General features: G+C 54.0%; 1 protein-coding gene across 5 annotated transcripts in view; it reads left to right on the top strand.

Annotated features, from left to right (window-relative positions):
* KDM6B (lysine demethylase 6B) overlaps positions 1–16,731 on the top strand; it is an 87,733-nt gene that overhangs the window by 28,608 nt on the left and 42,394 nt on the right. For 3 of the 5 annotated variants that reach the window (XM_048516399.1, XM_048516397.1, XM_048516398.1), the window contains exon 2: positions 5,853–5,996. The gene's annotated coding sequence lies outside the window, so the exon portion shown is untranslated. Of the gene's footprint in view, positions 1–5,852; positions 5,997–8,772; positions 8,903–16,731 lie in introns of those variants that run through there. The other 2 variants (XM_048516401.1, XM_048516402.1) reach the window with 1 other exon arrangement.

Raw genomic sequence — 16,731 nt, 5'->3', positions numbered from 1 at the left:
GGATGCAATTGCTAGCTGGGCGAGACATTTTTTTTCAAGGGAGGGTACGTGGTTCCAGGAAAATAAAGTGGGGAAGGGATTGGTTCTCTGCAAGCGCACCCCCTCTTCCTAACCCTCCAGATTTCTCCTCGGGCCAGCAGGAGCCTTGCTGTTCGGAGTGAAACCCCCACATTTCTTTCTGAATTAAAAAGGTTGTGTGTTTGCACGCACGAAGGGGGCGTGTGCGTGCTTGCATCTGCAGAGAAGGCCATTTCTCAGGACAGGTGTGAAAATGACCCGGGAGACTTTACCTGCGGGTGTGGGGTGAGCAGATGGGCATCTTTCTCCTATGCGGGGGCGTGATTTGTGTGTTCGCACATGACCCTGCGCAGAAACCCGCAAAGTCTGGCGGCCCCTACAGAAACACGTATTTTTTTGTGTCCTCTGTCCTTTGGTTCCAGACCTGACAGTGGCGTAGGAGGTTAAGAGCTCGTGTATCTAATCTGGAGGAACCGGGTTTGATTCCCAGCTCTGCCGCCTGAGCTGTGGAGGCTGATCTGGGGAATTCAGATTAGCCTGGGCACTCCCACACACGCCAGCTGGGTGACCTTAGGCTAGCCACAGTTCTTCGGAGCTCTCTCAGCCCCACCCACCTCACAGGGTGTTTGTTGTGAGGGGGGAAGGGCAAGGAGATTGTCAGCCCCTTTGAGTCTCCTGCAGGAGAGAAAGGGGGGATATAAATTTCTTCTTCTGAATTGCACGTTTCTGAATTTTTTAGGGCTTCACATTTTTATAAAATTAGCGTCAGTCTCCATGTAGGCCAGGGGTGGCCAACCTATGGTGCTCCAGATGTTTGTGGACTACAGTTCCCATCAGCCCCTGCCAGCGTGGCCAACTGTCAGGGGCTGATGGGAATTGTAGTCCACAAACATCTGGAGCACCATAGGTTGGCCACTCCCACAGAATTGGCAACTCCAGCATAGGGACTTTGGGAAGTGTGGGGGAGGGGAGAATTTGGGGAGAAGTTTTACTTGCAGTCTGGAGAAAAGCTATCATTTCCAGAGAACTCCAGTCCCCAACTGGAGGTTGGCAGCCACAGACCCAGCTGGGGGCCCCTCCCCACTTTTACAAGGGGGGGCCCTGTTTGCAATGGCTTGTGGGTAGGCATCCCAGCATTCCACTGGGGAAACCGTCCATGTACTACCCTGTTTCCCCGAATATAAGACATCCCCGGAAAATAAGACGTCGTAGAGGTTTTGCTGAAGTGCGAAATAGAAGGCATCCCCTGAAAGTAAGACGTAGCAAAGTTTTTGTTTGGAAGCAGGCCCGACGAACAGAACACGGAGAAATAAGACGTCCCCTGAAAATAAGACATAGCGCATCTTTGGGAGCAAAAATTAATATAAGACACTGTCTTATTTTCAGGGAAACACGGTATTTAGGCAGAAAATAGAGATTCGGAAACGAGCATCTTGTCATTTTAAAAAGTAGTTGCCATGCTCCTGTGACGTGCGCAAAAAAAGACATAAGAAAGTTTGTGCAAGTGTGCAAATTTTCTGTGTGAGCACACTGACAACCAGCTCTTCTTTTGATGTGCACGTGAGAATGTGTGTCTTGGAGTGCCAAGAAAAGGCCCCAGTGATGCTTCAAGACAAGAGAGGGAGGATATCTAGGGTGTTGTGGGTTTTCTGGGTCATATGCTCGTGTTCTACTGGAAAATGCTACTGGAGCACAGCCATACAACCCGGAAAACCCACAACACCCTAGTGATTCCAGCCGTGAAAGCCTTCGATAGTGCAAGGAAGGAGACTGCTTGTACTCTCTGATGCCATCCCAAAATTCTCAGGTGAACCCAGATACCTCCAGGGCTGTAGTGGCTGCTTGGGGGCTGCGGGGCGATGCTTCAGGGCCGTCACTGGAAGTTGGGGTGCTTCTCCAGGGCTGGAATAATAGGGTGACGACGGCAGAGCCTGTTCCCAGGGCACAAAGAGGGACCCAACTGATTTCCCCCTTGCTAGGAAAAAAAATGTACAGGAACGAGAAGAACAGCCCTCGATGGGGGAATGCAGATCTTGGGATAGCAAGGCTCTCCAGGGCGTGTACAGTGGACGAGGCCGGACTTTTCTACCTGTGGGGGAATTCCCTTCGTTCCATTTAGGGCAGTTATCTCCCCTGGGTCCAACGGGCCGCTAAAAGATCCCGTCTTAGGCGAATTGAGAGTAGTGAAGGAGGAGGAGGAGATCGGATTTATACGCCACCCTTTCTCTCCTAGAGTAGACTCAAATGGGCTGTGTATGTCCTTTGGGACCAACTCTTTTTTAAATCCTCAAACGAGGACTTCTGTGGAACTCAGGAAGCCAGGCTGCCGGCCGCACAACAGCGGAGGTCGGCTCACCGGAAAAAAATACATATATTTTAAAAAGTCGTCAACGCTGCGGCAACGGACCGTTTCTCCTCCCGAGGGCTCGTTCCAGGTCAGGAATATCTGCCGGGTCCCCCTGCGGCGGCGAGCCCAGCTGCCTGCGCCGACCCAGGAAATGGTTACATCATCAGCTGAGGCAGATTGCGTTCTCTTGCATCATCAGCAAAGGACATCAGCTGGAGCATCAGTGTGTGTGTGTGTGTGTTTGTGGGGAGGACATACACTTTGCCACTGCTTTGCTTGTCTTGTCACCGCACACATTCATGGCTAGGGTCCTGTTTCTCTGACCCACACTTTGCCCCACTGTCCTCTATCCCTCTGAAACGAGCACAAGCAGAATTTACAGAGTACTGTCGAAGGCTTTCACGGCCGGAATCGCTAGAGGGTTGTGGGTTTTCCGGGTTGTGTGACTGTGTCCCAGAAGCATTTTCTCCTGACGTTTCACCTGGCATCTCTGAAGGATCCTCTGAAGCTGCCAGCCACAGATGCAGGCAAAACATCAGGAGAAAATGCTACTGGAGCACGGCCATACAACCCGGAAAACCCACAACACCCTAGAATTTGCAAACCCAAAATGTGTGTTTGTATTAAAAGGTTCACAGTGTTGCTGTTAACTTCTAGGACTCGGGGGTTCTTCAGGAGCGAGTGGAGTGCCCACGGGGCAGTGTTTTGAGTTGACAAGACCTTCTGACCCTCCCCCTATGACTGGGGCAGGACTCAGCTGGTCTTTCCCCTGTTCTTGGCAGGAGGCAGAGGCCAGAGGGGTGTGTTTTGGGGGGCGAGTTCTCTAAATGGGAACAGAGTCAGGTTTGTCTGCTTAGATCAGAGATCCAGTAACTGGATATTCGATGCTGTGGAGTGTGAACCCCAAATGATGTCAGAAGGGGAGAACTTCTGTGTCCGGCAGCTATTGTGGCTGAAGTGAGTTAGAACTCCAGGTGGGGAAGAATTTTCACTCCAGGTGGGACGAGTCTGTTCAGCTCCACGATCAGAGGCTGCAGAGCCCTGGCTAGGTTTTTATGTTTCCAGACGAATTGGCGCTCAGGTATACGCCAAACAGGAGTTGGGGACAATACCGTGTTTCCCCGAAAATAAGACCGTGTCTTATATTAATTTTTGCTCCCAAAGATGCGCTATGTCTTATTTTCAGGGGATGTCTTATTTTTCTGTGTTCTGTCCTTCGGGCATGCTTCCAAACAAAAACTTTGCTACGTCTTACTTTCGGGGGGATGCCTTCTATTTCGCACTTCAGCAAAACCTCTACTACGTCTTATTTTCAGAGGATGTCTTATATTCGGGCAAACAGGGTAGTAGTGTCTGCTTGGTTAATCTGGAGAAAGGGTGCGTGATTTTCAGCATTTGGCATCTACTCGTGTGTTCAAAAAGAGGGTTGCGTGTACAATGAAGAAACCTCTTAATGGGGTTTATTTTTCAGAGAAGGAGGCATCTAGAGTCTGCAACCTGCGGCTCTCCAGATGTCCATGGACTACAATTCCCATCAGCCCCTGCCACAGTGGCCAATTCTACAGCTTACGGCAGGAGAAGGCCGGCTTCTAATCCGCAGAAGCCCTGCTGAGGGAAATGCTCTCTGCACATGCTCAGAGTGATCCCACTTCCTGCTTCACTTGTTCCAGGCTGAGGCCATTACTCAGCGGAGGTTCTGAAAACAGACTGGGGTTGCCTTCCGGCTGGAACGCAACCATCTTCCCGTGCCAGAGAGCACTTGAAGGTGCTTGGGGGGGGGGCCAGTCCTGAACACTGACGGGCCCCCTCCCTCGCTACCACCCTAGTGAGAAATGCCTCAGAGACCCTGGCATTGTCTCCGGCTGCTTCATTCTCCACCCACGGAAGGAATCTCCTCAGCCCCCGTGGGCAGCTCTGAAGGGCCCCCTTTGTGCCAGCCAGCCAGCCGGAGTGGTCGTCCTGTGTTCTTTGTGTCCACACAGTGGGGCCTTTTTCTCGGCCTTGCCAGATACGCTTCTCTCAGGGCAACCCCCACGTCTGCAAACGCCTCCCGATCACAATTGTGCAATTTAGAGAGCTCTTTAATTGGATTTTAGGGTGGCTCGGTCTCGGTAGCCCAGCTCCCATTTTGCGGGCAATCCTGCGAAGCGAGAGCGGTCCTGCGACTTGCCCAAAGCCGCGCCGCAACGTGGTGGCAGCGGCGGGACACCCAAGCTGGGTTACGTCCTCTCTCGGTTCCTCCCCCTCTTTCCTCACCTCCCTGTTATCTCTCTCTCTCTCTCTCTCTCTTCCTGGAGGGTGGGCAGGTCTGTGAGTCAGGCTTGTAGGGCAGGGCGCACGGATCACCACCGGAGTTTTGCCCCAGAGGGAATAACAGGAGACAAGTCGGGTCAGTTTTGAGCAGGAAGAAAATTGGGTGTCTTGCGCCATTTGACCCCTTCCCTTCCCTGAGGCTCTGGGGTAGAGGTTGTATCTGCCTGGGACTTTTGGGGTCCTCTTGCAATACAGAGCCTCCAAACCTCTCTTTTGGCAGGTGGGAGTGGCTGAGATATGGGGGGGGGACATCTCTCCCTCGTGCTGATAAGATCAGGGAATCCTTGCCAGGGGATGCTTGTTGGCTGTCGAGACGAGTGGATCACTGGCGTGAGCTGGCGATCCAGTATGGAGGGGAACTTGGAGTGCCTGGGCTAGAGGAAGGCAGAATCGCTTTCTCAGCCTTGATCCACTCCCCAGGTATCCTGTTGGGGGTTCAAAGTTCTCCCACAAAGAGCCCCCCCACACACTCCCCTTTGCCATGGGGACTGCTAGAGAGTCAGCCAAGGCATTTGGACTTCACTAATGGGTATGAGCGGATCTCCCCCTTTCCGAAGGGATCCCGTGGCACGTTGTGGGGGAGGCTGTGACGCAGCCCCAGAGGGCTCCGGGTTCCCTCCCTGACATCTGTAGTTAAAAAGACCAGAAAGACCAGTTAAAAAGACCAGTTAAAAAGACCAGGCTGGTGGGAGAGTCCTTTCTCTCCCTGAGACCCCAAAGAAGAAGAAGAAGAAGAAGAGTTTGGATTCATATCCCCCTTTTCTCTCCTGCAGGAGACTCAAAGGGGCTCACAATCTTCTTGCCCTTCCCCCCTCACAACAAACACCCTGTGAGGTGGGTGGGGCTGGGAGAGCTCCAAAAAGCTGTGACTAGCCCAAGGTCACCCAGCTGGCATGTGTGGGAGTGCACAGGCTAATCTGAATTCCCCAGATCAGCCTCCACAGCTCAGGCGGCAGAGCGGGGAATCAAACCCTGTTCCTCCAGATTAGATACACGAGCTCTTAACCTCCTACGCCACTGCTGCATTTCTCCTTTCAAGGTGGCGTCTGGAATGGGAGCCCACCTTGGGATTTGTTCGCGGCCTGGGATTCACGTGTTTGTGTCAGTAAGGCTGGTTTAGGGTCATTCTCTCAAGACCCCCGCGTGCTAAACCCCTGCTTTCTTCCTTTCGCAGATTGGGTTCCACGCCATGGCTGGAGCGTAGCCGTGTGTGCCCCTCCCCCCGCCACACGCGCCTTGTGGGCTGGAAAACCACATGGGCCCGGTGTGGGGGGGGAGCCATCCGATGAAAAAGCAGCGACGGGACTCCCCTGTTTTGGTAAGTGGGTGATTCGGCTTGAATTTGGTGGCCCCCATGAATGGGCGACAAACACGCATATGTGTCTGGCTTGGTTGTTCCTGAATAATTGGGGTGCAAAGCCTGTGAAATCTGGGGTGCATTTGAGGAGATAAGGAAGATGGTGGCGTGGCAGTGTTGCCAACTCTGGGTTGGGAAATCTCTGGGTTGGGGCACCATAGCGTCTGTAGTTTTGTCCTTCAAGGAAACTTGGGAAATTGGCTGTAATTATGGGAGGTCTCCAGGTCTCACCTGGAGGTTGGCAACTCTGTGGCATGAGCTGAGACGGATAAAGGAACAGGAAAGGGTGTCCGGGCAGTTGTGCCCTTGGATCAGGCGCACGGTGTTCGTAGGCGGTGTTTTTGTGTCGAGAGGAAGCAAACCGCACGCTTGGTATTCCCAAGCTTCGCCACACTGCTTTTGTGCTTGCGCATCAAACGTCGTTGTGCTTTTTGTTCGCCCAGAAGCCTGCGAGGACACGCGGGCGGGCAGGTAGGCAGGTGTGCTCGCCTGCCTGCCTGCCTGCCTGTCCTCTGTGCTGGCTGCCTGAGCCGCAGTTCTGACGAGGTGTGGGCCCAGCCGGGCTTTCTTCCGCTCCTTCTGCCTGTTGGCCATTTGCCAGCCTAGCAGCTGGGCATGGTTGTGTGAGTGAGTGTGTGTGTGTGTGACAGAGAGCGAGAGTGAGGGGGCCGTGCGGGGAGAGGGGGCGGAACTTGGAGGGAGGTTCCGCTACGTAACTGGAGGACCGGGCGCCTGACTCACGGCTGCCCCACAATGCACCACCCCCCAACGCAGCCGCTGTGACCTTAAAAGGTCCCTTGCTTGGAGGGAGTGGTTAACCCCAGCTTGCCTTGGCTGCTGCAGCCACAGGCTGGGGGGCGGGGGGGGGAGACCTGTCCCCCCCCCACCCTGTCATTCCTGCTCATCTTTGCTTCTTCATAAGCCCCCCCTCTCCTCCCAGGAGTTATCAATGGGGGGGGGGCATCGGGGTCCTCCATTTCAGTACTGCCGGAAGAGGCGCTTGCATGGAGAACTTGGGGGAATGTTTGTGGCTCACGTTCAGCGGTGCCGGTGAGATGTCGTTCCCTTGTGATCTGTGGCTTCCGGGCTTTGCAGCATAGAGTTGCCAAGCTCCAGGCAGGGGCTGGAGTTCTCCTGGAATTCCAGCAGATCTTCCCAGGCGACAGATCAACTTCCCCTTGGGAAAAAAACGCTGCTTTGATAAGTGGATTCTGTGGCATTTTAACCCTGCTGAGGTTCCCCCCCCCCCAAAAAAAAATCCCACCCTCTCCAAGATCCCCCTATAGGATGTAATAGGCCATTTCCTAACCCAGAGTTGGCAACTTTATATGTGCAGCACTTCTCCACTCTGACACAAGGTGGACGATCTCCTTGTATTTGTGATCTGTGGCTTTGGTGCCGCCCACTAGCTGCAGAATTTTCGGCGAGCGTACACGAAGTCCCTTTCGGGTAGATTTTCGGCTCCTTTTGACATACTTTGCCTTTGGGCCCCGTGCAGCTGTGTTGTGGGATTGTGTACCCTCTTTGTACGTTCCGGATGGCGCGCAATCTGGACCTTGCGGTTTCTCTTCGAACGCGCCGGTGGCTTTCTCGTGGGCTGAGCGGCGAAACGGTTGTGCGTGTCTCTGGCGCCGGAGTCCGTGTGGCACCGTGAAGCCGGCTGGCGAATCCAGCAGGGAAGAGGTTACAGCTCCGGCAGATGATGCGAGCGTGCGCCGTCAGAAACTGGCACGATTCTGGTGTTCGCCTCCTGCGTGACCGTGGCATTTTTTTTGCCTTTCAAAAAAAGTGCCTCGTGGCTTGTTGCTTTGGAAATGGGGCTGCTGATTTCCCACTCGACCGCCGAGATGGAGTGGGCAGGCGAAGGGCGTGGGCACAGAGGAAAGGGCACCGGCCTTGGCAGAAACCGGGTCTGTGAAGGTTTTTCGCTCTCTCCCGGGCTGCGTGTTTGCCTCATGAAAGCAGAGGACATTGCTGCGATGGAGGCGGCCATGGCCGCGGCATCGGGGCCTTTTCCCCTGAGGGGGGGCGCGCCAGCTGTGTGGGCGTGTGGGCTGTGTAAACCGCCTTCGTTGATCCGCAGCCCTGTGAACTCTTCCTTGTCAATGGGATTTGTCCCTCAGGTCCACAGAGCCATCAATGCGAGCCTCCCACCTCCCCGGTTGTACATCTTTCCCCGGCGTATGCGCGCATGCCCACATAAAGACAGGTGCATGGAGATTTTGCGACTGTGCCCCACATGAACGAGCCCCTCGAGACGCAGTGCTGACGTCTGCCTGCGTTGCCTCATGGCGCGCCTCCCCACGTTGTTGTGTTGTGAATCCAGCCGGCGGCTGACGGCCGATGTGACTGTCTTGTATTTTTTTCTTTGTGGTTCCTTTTCCTCCAAACGGGGCTGTGGGGTGGGCGGGCAGTGAGGACATAACGGGTAACGGGGCGTTGTGAGTGGGCGGGAGGCCGTCTCGCAGTCCTCGGTCTGGGATTCCCAGGCACTGCTGGGGGCGGGGGGCGGGGAAATGGGACAGGAGGGGTGATGTCATCTCAACCCTTTAAATCAGGGCAAGTTTCCCAGGGGAGGGCGGGGGCTGAGTCACCGTGTGGCCGGAATTCACCCCCCCACACACACACACATGCTCCACCGACTTGGCAGGGCCCCTGGACCCCACATGGGAGGGTGTGTGGCGCGGAGCGCACGCCGGCAAGGGAAGGAAACACAGGAGTTGCGCACATTGTTGTCTCACTAGGGCACTGACTGTGCCGGTGCCATGTGCGTCGGCCGGCAAACGGGGCTTGTTACCTTTGGGGAACACAGAGATACCTTTTGAACTGGGCCACGCCTCTGGAGGCCACCTTTAGCCAGCTAGGAGGTAAGCCCCACTGTGAACTCTTGCTGTGCCGTGTCTCTGTGTGAGTCTGTGTGAGAGAGCAGTGTGCCTCTTGTGTATGCTTTATGATTTCTTGCTCTGTGTCTACATGTGTGTGCGAGATACTGAGAGAAAGGATGAGCGTGACCCAGTGTTGTGAGGACTCAGGGATGGCGAATTGTTGGCTGCGTTGTGTGGATTCCTCTGTGGGCTCCCTGGTTCTCCGAGACCTGTCGCTCTGGCTCAGAAGACTTTTATGCCTCCGTGTTTGATTCCTGCATTTACCTGCCGCACCGTCAGTGTTTTGGGTGCAAATGTTTTGCGTCTGTCTCCAGCGTTCGTTCAATTCTGCCTGTATACAGAACTTATTAAGATGTCCTTTTGTCTCTGTCGTCACAATTGCGATTTCTGCTTTTGGGAGTTTGACTGCTGTCCCAGATGTTGTAATCCTGTGTGCTGAAACTCTGTGTGTGTGTTTGTGTGTGTGTGTGGAGGGGGGAGGGCTTTTTGTGTGATTTCCACTCCACCCTGCGTGTGCCGACTGTGTTGCAAGTGTGCAGTTCTGGGGCCTCCCACTACAATCTTCAGGGCTGTTGTGGCTGCAGTTTTTGGAAGAGCTTTTGGGTTGCTTTTCCTGTCTCTAAAACGTGGGTCTCTAAAGTACGTTTCACTCCTGATTGTATCCCCGGCGTGTGGGCATGTGGTCTGTGTGATAAGGCCAAGGTAAAAACAATACCCCTAAGTACAACTGTGCAACTCTTCCAACCCCTAGAAAACCCCAAGCAGAGGGAGAGGAGACACACTCCCCCATCTTTGTGTGTTGGGTAGTGTTGTGTTATTGCTGTGTGTCCCCCTCCCTTTTGAGTGGGGCTTGGTGGGGCGGGGGGGGGGGGAGAGGTTGTGCGAAGGAGGCAGGTGAACAAAAGTCGAGGAGTGTGTGTTAACCAGCTGATTTGCCTGGAAGTTCCCATGTTGTATACCTGCAAAGAAGGGGAATCCTTCCCCTTTTGCGATTTGTGTTCCCCTAAAATGCCAAAGGGTTTTTCCCCAAAGGTAGTCAGCAAAACCCCTCTAGTGGCGGGGGGGGGGGGGGGGATGTCGAATGACCGAACCATGTGACTCTCTCGCACCTCCTTCCCCAATTCACAGATAAGCCCCCGCCCCATTTGTGTGAATTCTGCACCGTTTCTACGACTGACCCTTTGCAAGGAGGAAAGGGAGCAAAGTTGCCAACTCCAGCTTTGGAAATTCCTGGAGATTTGGGGGTACGGTTTACAGAGGGGATTGTTTGGGGGGAAGGAAGGCCCTCAATAGGATGTAATGCTACAGAGTCCATCCTCTTAGAGTGGCCATTTTTCCTCCAAAGGGAATTGAGCTCTGTAGTCTGGGGGTTGGTTGTGATTCCTGGAGATTTCCAGAGTCCACCTGGAGGTTGGCAACAGCAGGAGGGAGGCAGCCCACCATCAGATCACGGCGGGGGGGGGGGGAGATTGGTGTGTGCTGTCAAGTGTTTTGAAGCCGGGGGTGGGGGCGCAGGGTCTTTGAGTACTTGGCAGTTCTGTGTGTGCATCGACTGGGGCTTATCTTGTGTGTGCCTCTGTGTGTGTGTGTGTTGTCCCAGGACAGGGCTTTGTTGCCACTGTAGGAGCTGATATTGGCCCCCCACCCCCACCCCGTTGCATGCTACCGGGTGTGTATTTTGTACCTTGCTCTTCTAGCACGGCGCCCACTCCGGTATTCGCCCCGTGAGGCCGAGCCACGCGGGCACCGGATTAAAGTGACTTTCTCTACCTTCCCCGTCCTTAGTTGTTGGTGTGGGGGGGAGGAATGCATCCTTGCCTCCGCTGACTCAGCGCTGACACAGCTGTCCTGGTCCTCCTGTGTGTGGATCTGTGGGGGGACTGTTCATTGTCTCATGAATCACGCGCGCACCAAGACACACACTGCCCCGGTCCCCGCAGACACCCTTTCAAGCCCACATCCCGGAAAAGAGCAGATTATTGACAGCTCTCTTGACCTATTCTGTCTGCCCACACGCTTCTCTGCTGAGGCCGCCTACCTCGAAGGGGGGGTGGGGGAGGGATGTGGCATTTGCCTCCAGCCAGCGGCACGGCCCACTGGAAGTGTGGGGTGGGGGGTGAGTGAACACCCCCACCCCACCTGTGCCCCTGTTCCATTCTGAAGGACCTGGGATTGGGATCGGCTCAGTGTGCCTTTCTGCCTCCGAATCTGGCCCTGTTTTGGAAGGACCGTCCCCCACTGGACTGGGCAGCTCTAGAAACAAGCCCCCTCCCCTACTTTTAAGTCCTGCATCGGACATGACTTGTTGCTCCTCCCTCCCTCCCTCGCCACCCCCACCCCCCCGCCACCGTTTCGACTTCTGTATTAGAAGAAGAAGAAGAGTTTGGATTTATATCCCCCCTTTCTCTCCTGCAGGAGACTCAAAGGGGCTGACAGTCTCCTTGCCCTTCTCCCCTCACAACAAACACCCTGTGAGGTAAGTGGGGCTGAGAGAGCTCCGAGAAGCTGTGACTAGCCCAGGGTCACCCAGCTGGTGTGTGTGGGAGCGCACAGGCTAATCTGAACCAGAACTGCGGCGACCAGAACTGGACACAGTACTCCAAGTGCGGTCGCACCACTGCTTTATATAAGGGCATGACAATCTTTGCAGTTATATTATCAATTCCTTTTCTAATGATCCCCAGCATAGAGTTTGCCTTTTTCACAGCTGCCATGCATTGAGTTGACATTCCCATGGAACTATCAACTAAGAGGATATAGGTTTGTTTTCAGGGTCTTATTCACCCCCCACCATACTTTCTCCCCAATGCATGGGTCAGGAACGCGCTGGATGCGACCCCGAGTCCGTTGCAATCTGTCAGCGTAGCCTACCTCACAGGGAGGTTGTTGTGAGGACATACGAGAGGAGAGAAGGACATGTAAAGGCCCCCTAGGCCCTGATCAAGGAGAAAAGCAAACTATAAATGAACAATCACAATAAATAACGGAAAGGTTTCCCGGCAGTTCTTCCAGCCTTTGCACTTTATGACACCCATACTCTTTCACACATGCTGTGCTGTTCCCCCCGTCTTGTGCGTGTCACACGCGAACACGTCCTCTCTAAACCCGTCGCCGTCTCCTCATCGGCCCTTTTACTATCTGCCTTGTTTAGTCACACTTACCCCACGATGCTCACGCTTTTGTGAGTCACTTTTACTGTTGTGGTTTCCGTGCGTTTGCGTTTTCCGGACGGTTCCTCTTTCTTGTAAGTCCGCTTGACCCGGGAGAGACTCCGCTTCGGGGAAGGTGCCAAACCAGATGGGGAAATCAAAAGTTCCCCAAAACACCCCTCTCGGTGGAGATAGTTGGTGGGGGGGGGGGGAACCCATCAGCCTGTCTTTCAAGGGGTGCATTTTGAATCCTGCCCCAGGAACAATTGATCCATGCTCTTTCCTCCCAACCAACCCCGCATGGGGACGTTTTGGGATGGAAGTCCTGCGGGCACAGTTTTTTTCCGCCCCGTTGCTTTCCGGGTAACCACCCCCGGGCGCGGCTGTTTGTTTTCTCAGTGGCGTGGGAGAAGCGGAGATCCCCTGTATATCAGCAGTGCATCAAAGGGGGTGAAGGTGGGGGTAGATTGCGCACATACACAGGGGGACAGGATTTCCTCATTTGTTTTGAAGAAGAAAAAGAAGAGGAGGAGGAGGAGGAGGAGGAGTTTGGATTTATATCCCCCCTTTCTCTCCTGTAGGAGACTCAAAGGGGCTGACAATCTCCTTGCCCTTCCCCCCTCACAACAAACACCCTGTGAAGTGGGTGGGGCTGAGAGAGCTCCGAGAAGCTGGGACTAGCCCAAGGTCACCCAGCTGGCGTGTGTGGGAGTGCCGAGGCTAATCTGAATTCCCCAGATCAGCCTCCACAGCTCAGGGGGCAGAGCTGGGAATCAAACCCGGTTCCTCCAGATTAGATACACGAGCTCTTAACCTCCTACGCCACTGCTGCTCCGTTGTGACCGGCCCTGAGTCCTGTTGGGATCGGGCGGGCTATGAATTTGAATATACATTTAAAAATAAATAAATAAAAATGTGCTTTCCCAGAATTTCACGTGGTGTGAAAGGAGAGGTTACTACGGGGGTGTTGCTAGCGAGAGCAGTAGCACGCGAGCGCAAGGGAGGGGGCGCGTGCGTTTCCATCCGGACCCAGTGATATTTTGTGCAGCTCCTAAGGCAAAAGAGTTGTCTGTGTGTGTAATGGCTCCTGCTAGGTTGGACTGTTTCCTCTCCCGGGCTGTGTGTATTCAGCTGCTTGCACAGGAAATGGTTTTCTGAAAGAGGGGCTGTTTCCTGTCTCTTCTCCCTCCCCCCCCCCCACTTCCTGCACTCATACGTTCTGCTTTGCCTCCTCCTAGCCCGGGTGCCTAGTGCCAGGTGACACCTCCGCTAGTTTGGGCTTCTGGAGGGGATGACTCTCCTCTGCTTTGCCCTACTGACACGGCTGAGCGGAGAAAGTTTGTCTCCTGGCTCCGGCGTTAAAGCACACACGTGGGTTGGAGGGGTGGCGATTGGCTGGTTCGGCAGTCAGAGGGAGGCAGGGGAAGGCACGAGAGAGCCGGAGCCTGGGTGTGTTCGAACTCGGCCAACCTCACCTGCCCGAGCGAGTTGTGCTGGCTTCCTCCCAGCCCAGTCAGGCCTGTGTCAGAGCTCTGCCCAAAAACCCTTGTGGCACCAAACGGAGATCAGCATAAGTGTCCTGTAGCGATATTGCAGAGTGTCTTAACCTACTGCATCTGTGTATGGTTCTCCAGTTGCACAGTGGCAGATAGGAAGGCGCTCCAAAGGGTGATCACTACTGCAGAGAGGATTATCGGCTGCCCTCTCCCCTCCTTGGAAGAACCCTATAATTCCCGAAGCCTAAAGAAAGCCCAAAATATTCTGAGAGACCCGTCTCATCCGGCACACTCTCTTTTTGAACTGTGACCATCTGGCAGACGATACAGGTCTATCAAAACTAGGACAAAGAGGCTTAGAGACAGCTTCTACTCTAGAGCTGTGGCTATGCTGAACTCCGCGGCTTCGTGTCGATGTGTTTGGGGCTGTGTAGGGATGGGTGGAGGAGAGGGAAAAGAAATGAGGATGCGGGAAAGGTGAGTCTGGAAATGTGTTACTTGCCTCGAGGGAATGCTGCTAGCAATTTAAAAATTTCGTTGTGCGTGCACAATGACAATAAATGCTTATGCTTATACATGTCCTGGTACGTTGCCGTGCAGAGATCGAACACAGGTGTATGTTGTGTGTGTGAGAGAGAGAGAGCGCAAGCATGCGTGTGGCTGTCTGCTGGGCACATGAGAACACAAGAGCCTGGGTGAGCAAGGCACGGATGTGGCTAGAAATGTGTTTTATGAACACACAGAGCATAGCTGTGCTTGAACCCAATGGTGTGTGAACATGCCGTGCACACGGGGAGATAGGCAGACGCTGATGGAACACACAGAATACACGTGTGCCGTTTGGATTGTGTGTAGGACACAGCTATGAATGCTCGCTGATTGATTGTTTTGAGCATGTGTGTTTGTGCGTCCGTCACTTTAAAACGGCCCTCGCAGCTGTGTACAAACACAGCTGAACAATAATAAATGACCTGCAAACCAGAAGACGCAGATTTTAAAAACTAGAAGCCACCCGAGCTAACCTGAATCCGACCGGGTTGGACTCCGCACCGAGTCGAGCCGAACCAGCTCCATCTGCCAGCAGGGAAAAGAATTCTGGTAAAAGTCATCAATTTAACCTGGCGGCGGAAAAAAAATATATCAGTGAAGGTATTCTGTGATGTGGAATAGCGCCTCCTCTTCGTAATCAGGGGAGGTCCCGGGGATTCACAGAGATTCCTTGAGGGAGGGAAAACTTTGTGTCTCCGTGGAGGCCACACGGGTATGAGTGGGGCAAGGCACGTGGAAACCACGCATTCCGAACCGCTGTGGCTCGGTACAGAAAGATTGTGTGAATGCTGGCAGCGCAGAGATCTGGGTTTGAGTACAGGCTGTTTCCCAGTCTTTAGATTAGAGCAGTGGTGGCGAACCTGTGGCACGGGTGCCAGAGGTGGCACTCAGAGCCCTCTCTGTGGGCACGTGCAAACAAAGTCACACACCCCCCTCACACACACACGCGCATCTAGGCTGGCCTGTGGTGCTGGGCTCAATTATTAGCATTAAACCTAAGACCTAATTTTGGGGAAGCAGTGTAGGCAACCCTGTTAAGCGCTGTTAAACCCCACTGATTTTCATGCGAAGAACGAAAGCGCGATCCTTTACCTGGGAGTAAGCGCGGTTGCTGGCAATGGGGCTTGCTTCTGAGTAAACCCTCCTAGGGTCACTATTCACCCATTGGAAGAGTTGCACGGTTACTTCAAAGCAACGCCACCGACTACCACCAAGCTTACTCCTGAGTAACGCACGCCTCTGAGCCAACCGTTTTTTTCTAAACTAAAACCTCAGTATTCAGGTTAAATTGCCGTGTTGGCACTTTGCGATAAATAAGTGGGTTTTGGGTTGCAATTTGGGCACCCGGTCTCGAAAAGGTTCGCCATCACTGGATTAGAGCTTTGAAATCTGTGTGTGTGTTCTGCGCCCAGATGGCTTCAGACGTCTGTGGCTGCCGGTTAGCATCTTGCCTGAGCTCATGCGCCATGCAGTCTAGCCGGAGAGGAGAGGTTTTCTTTTCATGTAGCTAGCACAGTAGGAGGTGGGGTGGGGGGGGGGGAGAGAGAGAGAGGATCACGGCCTGGGCTTGTCTGGAACACAGAGCACATCTCAAATTATGCAAATGCTGTTGAAGCACAGTTCCTTTGGCACGTCTGTGAACATGGCCCACCTTTTCCTGAGCTGTTTTGTGTCACGGCACCGTATCGGTGTTGCATGACTAACCCGCTACTCATGCTGGGAGTTGGCGCAGGACCGTAGGCATGAGTGTGTACGGGGATCCGTGAGGTTCCCGGTTCTGGTCTCACCTCTGCCGCTCCAGAAGCTTTCTGAACGGAAAATTAAATTTTTAAAAAACTCTCTGGGAGGTTGCGCTTTTTGGAACTCTGTGTCATGAGCAACAGAGCCCCCCGTCTTTCTCAGCCTCCTGTCCTCAAAAATGGGGATACTGATCCACCTTAGAGAGTAATTGAAAAGATGTTCGTGTGGATGAGGCCCTTTGAACTGCATTAATGTGGTCGTACTTAATCTTCCTGTCTGTGGCAAAAGTTTTGTCTAGCTTTACTCTGGCCCTGCACTAAGCAGGGTCTGTGTTAATAGGTTTGGCGAGATCCCCACCCCGTGACTTCTCTGGGAGAGTCCAGGCACGAGGGTGCCCTGCGCCGAGGTTTGCTCGCCAGATGTCGAAAGCTGAGCAGGGTTAGCCCTGGTTAATATTGGGATGGGGGACACCCAAGGAAATCCAGGGTTGCAACACAAAGTCACGTCCACCTCCCTACCCAAGGAGCTGGTCTGTGGTGTCATGTGGTTATGTTCTGATGTGCACATGTGATCTTTCCGGAGTTCAGCTGATCTTCTCAAATACAGGAATACCGTTCTCTCACACCAAAATAGATGTGGGAGGAGGGGGCTGGTCACTGCCAGAAACCCCCCCCCCCTCCTAATAGCTTGCTCGGTCATGCCACCCCACTGGCGTGCCCAGAGCCAAACTTAGCGCTGGCCCGTGTCCCTTCCACAAATAGCCGCGGTCTTTGGCTTCCGGGCGGCTGTTGGTTCAACGCACAAATGCAGCCACTCTCCCTGACTGGAGCTCACGGCTGGGAGTGGAGAACTTTAAATCCCGTGCCTCAGCACCAGA

Source organism: Sphaerodactylus townsendi, linkage group LG15 (genome assembly GCF_021028975.2).
Source record: "Sphaerodactylus townsendi isolate TG3544 linkage group LG15, MPM_Stown_v2.3, whole genome shotgun sequence".
Lineage (NCBI taxonomy): Eukaryota > Metazoa > Chordata > Lepidosauria > Squamata > Sphaerodactylidae > Sphaerodactylus > Sphaerodactylus townsendi.
Note: the sequence above shows the minus strand (reverse complement) of the source record. Positions and strands in the feature narration are given on the sequence as shown.